Source organism: Pteropus vampyrus, unplaced genomic scaffold, assembly GCF_000151845.1.
Source record: "Pteropus vampyrus isolate Shadow unplaced genomic scaffold, Pvam_2.0 Scaffold36, whole genome shotgun sequence".
NCBI classification, from domain to species: domain Eukaryota; kingdom Metazoa; phylum Chordata; class Mammalia; order Chiroptera; family Pteropodidae; genus Pteropus; species Pteropus vampyrus.
The window spans coordinates 9,599,827-9,608,540 of record NW_011888817.1 but is presented as its reverse complement, the minus strand read 5'-3'; the positions used below and the strand labels follow the sequence as shown (position 1 = coordinate 9,608,540).

Here is an 8,714-nt window from a genome sequence, read left to right as displayed (position 1 = left end):
TCACCATCACCATCATCATCGTCTTTATAGCAGTAACAACAGCTGCTTGTTTATGGCAATTTATAGAAATTCCATGGCCTGGTCCCATTTAAATCTCACAATAATCCTGTATAGTCTACCTTATAATCACCATTTCACAGATAAGGGGACTGAGGCCCAGAGAGGGTGAATGACTGGCCCAAGGGCATGGACTTGCCCAAGAGCACGAAGATCTGAGACTCGAAAGCACTTCGGCCTTCCTTGAAGGAATTGATTTAAGATATGCTTGGCACCCACTGTGTGCCAGACTCTTAAAATTAACAGTATTAAACAATAATTTTAACTTTCATGGTTGAAATTCTTTTTAAAAGAAAGAATTTATTAGGCCACTGCTAGCAAAAGAGATCAGTCTTGGAGCACGAAGTCCAGACCACCAGCAGCATGGCTAGGTAGGAAAGAAAACATGTCCGTAGTCCCAGAGGAACAAGCGTTTTTATATATCAAGTTGGGGGTGGGGGCGAGAAGGATGTAAGCCAGTCTGAAAGAACTTACATTAGCTATAGACACAGGGGATGGGAGAAGGTGAAAAGCGGGGCTAGTTCTGGGATAGATGTAATGCTCTGAGGTAAATAAGAAGCGGAAGCTACAGAGTTAACAGCCCCTGGCTTGTCTCTCTTTTTAGATAATCTCAGAAATAGCCACCTGGAAGTTAATTTAATTCTAACATACACTAAGGAGGGCAAGCAGTCTTTTGTTTGTTTTGCACTGCAGTTGTTAACCCATTAACCCCTTTTTGTCTCTTCCTTTCACCCTCTGCCATGCTGTAATTAAATGTAGGACGTCTCAGAATTTTCTCCTTGTCAGTGACATGGCTCCCATCCCCTTACAGATGAGTGGGAAGGACAGACATACAAGTCAAACAATACCTAAGTGCTATCCATGGAAACTCCAGACAAGATGACAATTTCTTCTGCTGAAGGCAATCGGCTGGAGAGCAGGTCCAGTCCACTGTTTTCTATCTCTGTGGCTTTGGGCAAGTCACTTCACCGCTCTAGGCATTACAGATGAAGAAAAAAATTTCTTCATCTGTAAATGGGGATTACAATAGCACCTCTCTCATACAATCAACTGTAGGGATAACAGAGATATATGTAGCACAGTGTCTGGCACAAGTAAGCAATTATAGGTGGTTCTTTATTACCATAACCTAGATGCCAGCCTACTGGCCCATTGACCCCTTGAGATCATGGGATGAGCCCAATCACCCATGCCAAAACCCTCTCCAAGATTACTGCAAATTCCTGGGAGGTTTTATTTCTCCTGGTCCAGCTCCTGCTTCAGCCTGTACTGTTTTTGGTCAGCACTATACCAACACAAATGGAAAACTTGGCCCCTTCATTCATTTTCAGCCTCAGGGAGCATAGATTTTTCTGAAGATTTCCAGGGATGAGAGACAGAGGAGGAGATCACATTAAGGCTACAAAAAACCTCAGGGTAAACTAAAAGTACTCTGGTTCCCAATACAACCTCAGCTGGCTCTTCTGTTTCCCTCTACACTGTCCCCAGCCCCTCAGTCTTGGGCCAGCTCCTGTCTCTGCCTGTTTTGGGCTATTGTCTCCACTCTCTCTTCCTAAGGAGCTCTCCCTCTAGGCATTATCACACTTTGTTGGGGATTGAGGGTGTAAGGGTGTTGGCTGCCTCTTCTATATACCCCTCACAAACCACCCCCATCCCTACCAGCCCCCACAAAGCAAAGCACTACAGGCCCCTCTCAGGCCTTCATGAAGCCCCCACAAGGATGGGAGGAAATGTTTGCTATCATTCATGGTAGTTGATGCTGGTAGGTGGGCTACCCTGGCTGACTTCCTACTGCCCCGCCCCCCCATCTCCCCACTCTCTCCACCCCCTCCCATCCTCTGTTCCTGCCCTTTTCCCAAGCCCAGTCCTCCAGTTTCTGGAAGATCCTCCAGTCCTCGGTACCTTAAGATATCTAAACCAAGTCCTCTTCTTTGCTGCTTCCACAACAGCTGCCTTCTCAGAGCTGCTTCAAGATACACCTTCACCTTAAACAGTTTTTCAGAGTATTTTCTCAAGGAAAGCTATCTTCTCCCTAAAAAAAGGTCATGCACTGAGGATCTATGAGCCGCGTCTGGCCTACAGGGATGTTTTAAAAATCAAATCAACATTTAAAAATTGAGAGGTTATACGTAAAAATCTGGATTTGTGCCTTTTCTCGTGAACTCAAATATCTGGCATGGTAGGACCCACGTCCCGCCCCCCACCCCACAGGAGCATGTTAGCCTAAATGGAGAACAGGGTCCCTGTCCTTTAGACAGGTTTTTCTTATGCCTCTGCCCACTGACCTTATTTATTTCTCCTGCTTGACACCTGTAGGCTTTCAACTCCGTGACCTTCGCTAAGAGGCATTTCAGTGCCAGTTTTCACTCTTCATTGCATTATTATGATAAAGTTGAGTTTATGAATTTGTTAACTTCACAAAGGGCACCCTAGGCAGAAGACACAACAAGAGTAGTCACTGAGTATGCAAGTGATGGCTGTTCCTGGAAGGGCAAGGTGTTCGGAGAAACTAGGTCTCTGGTGCAAGTAGGGGGTGGATCTGGAAAGGGTTAAGCTGGGGCTTGGTTAGGAGCACCTTAATGCTCTCTTATGGAACTCTCTTATGGGGCTGGGGAGCCAGTGTGAGGTTTAAAGCAGGGTGACATAGCATAAGAGAAAAGTAGGTGGGAAGCTTGTGGGCGGGATAGATTGAAATCCTCCCATCTCCCGCTAGCCCTGCAGGAAGCCCAGCGAGAGGCTACGGACAGTGGTCCAAGGGGGCCAGGGATGCTGCGACCAGACGCGTGGCAGCGGCGGTGGAAACAGCTGGGAGAACGACGGCAAGTTTGGAATTCAGAGCCAGCCTTGCCAGGGAGCGGGTGTGCTTGCCCTTGATGCAAAACACTGCGGACGATGCGGCTGCAATTCGCTCCCCTCCTCTCCCTTCCCCTCCCCTCCCCCCACCCCAGCCCCGCGCTGCGGCGGACTGCGGCGGAATCCCGGCCACTAGCGGAGCGCCCTCCTGCGCCGCTGCGGCATGCGAGGGGTAGGGGCGGGAAGGCGGGGGCGTTGTTGGGGATGCCGGTCTTCCCTGGAAGGCCCGAGAGAAGAGGGGAAGCTGGTCATGTGGTGCCGCTACCGGGCGCAACCCGATTGGAGAGTCTCGCGGCAGACTCAGCCTGGGCTGCTCTGGTTTCCAGGCACAGAGCAGCCCCTCCCCTCGTTGGTACGCAGGGTTGGAGTGCGCTGGCCTAGCGCGCGTGGGGGGAAGGGGGGAAGGGAGGAGGCGAGGCGGGGATCGCTCTCTGCAACATGTACCGCTGCCCGCCATGGTCCTACTGCAGCTTGGGAGATCTGATTGTCTCCATGAACACATCCTTTCCCTGCTCCTCTCTTGTCTAACCCAATCTGTCCCTCTTTCTACGGTGCTCCCGGGAGACCAGCTTTGTTTGGGCTGGCCGATGCAGGTTTCTGTTACATGCCACACTTTTGCAGTTTGGGGCAAATCAAATAATCTGGCTGGAAGTGGGAAAGACTAAAGCAGAAATCCCACAGGTAGCTCAAGCCCCGCGTGTCCAAACCGACCATATTACTCTCCAGATTGATCCTTCTTTGTATCTCCATCTCTGCTTTAAGCAGAAACCCAAGAACCATCTCCATCTCACTGTCCTCTATCAATTCTATGACCGAAATCTATTAAATTTACCTCCAAAATATTTCTTAAACCTCAATACCCAGTTTTTTTCCTTGGTATCTATCCTAATTTGTCACTGTGTTTATTTGTGATGGTTTTTCGTATGGTTTTTCCCCTCTAGACTGTAAGTTCCATGAGAACAGGGACTGTGTCTATTTTGCTCATTGCTATATCACCAACACACCACCAGGCACACAGTAGGTGCTTAATAAATGTTAATGCATAATGAATAGATGTATAGCAAGTCCTGTGCTAGTGATTAGGTGAGGAATGAAACACACAGTTCTGTCCTCAAGAAGTCTCTCCAACAGACATGCCCTGAGCCTTCTCTCGCCTGGGCCCTGTGAGGGGCCAGTGTACAAGATGACCAAGACTCTATTTCTACCTTCCCCCTTCATCTGGAAGGACCGCACATGGCTAATCTAGATAATAAGATTCTATGGTATTGGACCGGTCAGGTGTAGTGGTACATAACAACCTCTAGAGTCGGAAGAGTATTTGGAATCTGATGATCTGGCTTCCCAGGCCAGCTTTGCCATCTTCTGGCTGGGTGACTACAAGTCTCTCTTTCTGAGAGAGACTTAAAAATAGAGATAACATTTCCTCCTCTTAAAATGGAGATAACAATACTATCTCAAATTGCTGAAAGATATGAATGAGAAAAATAAAAGTACCAAGTGCCAGGTTTTATGACAGTGTTGGATGTATGCGGGTGACCATACCTTCCAATCTCCCCGGAACAGATTGATTGACACCTTTTTAACCAGAACAGTTAATAATAGCATTCCCTTTCATTCTCAAAAGTGCCCTGGATTTGGACAGTAAATTTTGTGGTCATCCTTGTAATAAGTGTGACACTAAAGTTACCTACATGGCACCCTGGGAACACAAAGGAGTGTCTGACTGTAGAAAAGGAAGTATTGACCATGGAAATGAGCCAGGAAGTATGCATGGGATTACACCAAGTAGACCACCATTTGTAAAGAATCGGGCTTGATAAATCTATGTTTAGATAACATCGAGAAGCCCAAATGGCTCAGTTCCAAGATACATAGGAGATAAGCCTGGCAGTGGGAACTGTAGAAAGGTTTTGAGTAGGGGTTGATATGAGCTGATGGCCTTCACAAAAGAGACCAATTGAGGAGCTGGGGCCAAAGTCCAGGCAAGAGAGATAATGAAGCCTGAATCAGGGAGAGGTTCTCTGAGCACTTGGGAGGTTCCATAAGGATTTTAGAGGTAAATGGGACATGGATGTGGGGATGTGGACAGAGGACAGGTCAGAAGCAGGAGGACTTCCAGGTGGATGAGAAGGCATTCGGTGAAGCAGGTGGAAAGGAGGAAGGGTCAGGAAACCCAGGGAACAGGAGGTAACCCAGATTAGACTGACTAGGCTGAGTGCCATTCACCATTCCTGATCTAGAGGAAAAAAGTAGGGGTCACACTAGGTAGAGGTCACTTTCAAGGACAGCAGTAGGAGGCAGGGGTCAAGGATTTCAAAGATAAAGCAGGCAATTTGCAGGTAGATGAGAAAGAGCAAAATGTGTGATCAACAAATTCTTGGCTGCCACCCAGAAACAATGGGACACAGAGGGAAATAGGCTTTGCTAGATTTCTCCCTGTCTGCCGCATTTAGTTTCTATTACAATGCTAAGGTGATACATTAAGCAGTTTTTTTCTGTCTGAATCCCCTTAAGCAGGTAACAAGGAGGGTAGAAATATCTTTTTGAGTCTTTTGTTTCTTAATAACGGGCTTAAAATCAATATCCCAAAAGATATATCTTTGGGTGACAAAACTTTTGTCTCTTTCACAAGTCCATGTTGGGCTTCTTTTCCTTGCATCTGGTAGAGTCATAATATAGAACCTTTCTATTCTCTCTTCCCTTGTGCATCCTTTCAAACATTCTCTACTCCTGTCACACCCTACTGTTTACATTTCTTCAGACTAATCCTGTGTTTGTACCCCTATGCCTTTCCTCCAGACTCCCTCAGTTTGTACTGTCTTACAACCTGTCTACTCCTACTCATCCTTTGAGACTCAACTCAAAGGGCTCTCCCTCCAGAAAGCTGTTCCTCACCACTCTGGGCAAGGCTTGCCATGCCCTCCTCTGCCCACCTCACAGCTTTTTGTACATGTCTTCATCACCTAGTATCCCAATGACCTGCTTTCTTGTCTATAATCTCCCTTAAGCTATATTTTTCATCTCCATGCTCCTAGTGCCTGGCAAAGGGTCTAGTACGAAGTATAATAAATGTTTACTCAATGAGTGAATAAATGGGTAAGAATTCTTCTCTCGCTCATGCCATCTCTCTGAGTCACTACTCAGTTTCTGTCAAGTGGAGACACAAAAGAAAAATTAGGAGGAACTGCTTTAGTCCCTTGATTCAAGGGTAATGGATTCAGGAGAGGAGAAAGCCCCAGTAGAAATGGGGCCATTGCAAAGTCCAGGGGCATTTATGGGAGGTCAGTTTTCTGCTAAAGCAGTGACGGTGGCAGCTTTGAGCTGAGTAAGAGTTTGTTTGGGAGAAGAAAAATATGGATTCAGCAAGCTAGAACCCTGACAGCTATTTCTGTCACCTGAAGAGGGAGAATCATCTAAAAGCCATCTGAGTCTGCCTAGAATCAGAGTCCCCATCTCTTTTTGGCACAATCTGACCTGAGTAACAGGGCAGCCATCTCCCCCGCCCTTCATTCCCACAACAGGCACACACCTCCTCAAAGGGAGCTCTTAAATTGATCAGGACATTGGGCACTGAGAACGGAGTCACACATAGCTATAGGGAACTTCGGCCTACAAGACAAGTTCTGGTCAATAGTCTGTGAGTAGAAGTAACATGTGTCACTTCCACACTTAAGTATTTAACTGCCAGTGTACAACCCTCCAGCTCTCTTTTCCCTACTGAGACGATCCTGAAAGCCTCACAATGAGTGGTGGAACTCAGCATGGAAGTGGTCTGGATCTCTGAGTTACCCAGTGGGGTGAAGCAGAGCTACCCCTGGGAAGTGCTTTGATCCATAGCAGATTTTGCATGAGTGGGAAAATTATACCATTGTTGTATTAAGCCATTGAGATATTTGAGTTGTTTGTTACCACAGCAGAGCCTAGCCTATTCTGACCAATATGTAGAAATTAATTGTTTTAACCATCCAACATCAGACCTCCTTCCTTAAGGGGAATCATTCCTCTTCCTTATAGGCCTCTTTGATATTGCCAAATCCAGTGGTCGCTTCTTTATCTTTCTTGATTTCTTGGCAGCAGTTGTCCCAATCGACCACACACCCTGGAAACATTTTATCTTGGTGTCTATGACAATGTGCCTGCTTGGTTTTTCTCCTATTTCACAGCCCCCTGCTTCTCAGTTTCTTTCGCTGGCTCTTCTACTGTTTCACCTCAAAAGTTTGAAGTTTCTCAGGGTTTATTCCTAGGGACCTTTCTCATGGTTTTAAATACCACCCATGAAAAAGACAGCTGGTTATCTTCCAGTATTCATTCTACCATTCTTTTTTTTTCTTTCATTTAACATTTTTCTTTTATTTGTTTCAGGTATACTACCGTTCTTTATTAATAACATACCCCCTATTTTTAGGGGCACATCATGCCCAGTTAAAAGACTGTATTTCCCAGTATGGCAATGTGACTATGTTTGGCCAATGAGATGTATGCAAAAATGTGCAGGACTTCCCAGGCAGCCTTCCTAAAAGGGAAAAGGTGGACCTTTCTTTCCTTTTTCCTCCCCACTGTATGGAATGCGGATCATAATGAGGTAAACTTAAGATTGGAAACCAAGGGCTGAGGGTGGTGGAACAGCCCCAAACTGCCTACCTTTCGACTTATTTTTCATGAATAAAGAAATTTCTATCATATGCCATTTTTTCCTTTTGTTATTTGCAACTAAATTTAATCCCAATACATTCTCATTGCTATTGAAGTCGCTTGCTTGCCTCCCATTTGGAAGGCTGTGTCCAGACCCTCCCCCAGTCAGAGGAGTGGGGAACAAGCAAAAGAAAGATACTTCCAGGCCAAAAAATAAAAAATAAATTAAAAAAATAAAAAATGCTGGGCCTTATCCACAAATTGTAAGTAACTAAGCTACCAGGAGGTTAGAGTGGGAAGTGGGCCTAGGAATACAGTTTATTAGGTCACAGAGAGCATTGAATGCTAGGTTAAGAAATCTGTACTTTATTCTGTAAGTCCCTTGCAGATAGAGGGACCCTGTCTGTTTTATCTAGTAACGCCTCCACTTTGTAGTAAATAACTATATACATATTTTTTGAGCTTCAGGTTTATTTTTTAAATCAATTATTTTATGGTGACATTGGTGACTATATTCTTTAATTAATAGTGTTTGCTCAATAAGCAACGATGAAAAAAATGTTGGAAGGTGGACCAATTGGGAATCACCAAAAAATCTACCCTTGTCTGCTTTTTACAGATGAAGTAACTGAAGCATCACTTGCTGGAAGTGGCAGTCTGCCTATCCATCATAGGCAGAAAACTCCACCTTGGAGATGATGGGGTTCGGGGGGGGGTGACAGAATTGGGGGAAGAGGCCAAGCAAAACCGTTGGGTTAACGACTCCTCAAGATGGCTGTCGGGGAACCAACCGACTGGGTGAGGCGAGGCTCCGCCTCAGCACGCTCGGCCCCTCCTCGCCCGGCCCCGCCCAGCGCCCAGCCCCCGACCGGGCGGTGCGGGTTGTGAGGTGGCTCAGCAGAGCGCCTGCGCAGTGGGCAGCGGCGCGAGGGGCGGAGGTTTTATAACCGCTTCGTTGATACCGGTCGGTTTCTAGCTCCGGGAGGGCGGCGGCGGCGGCGCCGGCTGAGGGGGCGCTGAGGCGGGAGCTGTGGCGGCGCTGGGCGCCCCTCGCCCCTCGGCCGCTGAGGGCCATGGGCTCGGAGAAGGACTCCGAGTCGCCGCACTCTACATCCTTACACGCGGCTGCGCCGGACCCCAACTGCCGCAGCGGCGGCCGGCGCCGTCGCCTT

The 8,714-nt window shown here is 47.0% G+C and overlaps 1 long non-coding RNA gene across 1 annotated transcript in view; it reads right to left on the bottom strand.

Annotated features, from left to right (window-relative positions):
- The window catches only part of LOC111738200, a 31,237-nt gene extending 28,280 nt beyond the window's left edge, over positions 1–2,957 (bottom strand). Inside the window, exons 1-2 of the long non-coding RNA XR_002779757.1 lie at positions 2,343–2,957; positions 1,960–2,089 (exon numbers count right to left, since the gene is read on the bottom strand). This is a non-coding gene — a long non-coding RNA (uncharacterized LOC111738200). The remainder of the gene's footprint in view (positions 1–1,959; positions 2,090–2,342) is intronic.
- Between the last annotated feature and the right edge of the window lie 5,757 nt (positions 2,958–8,714).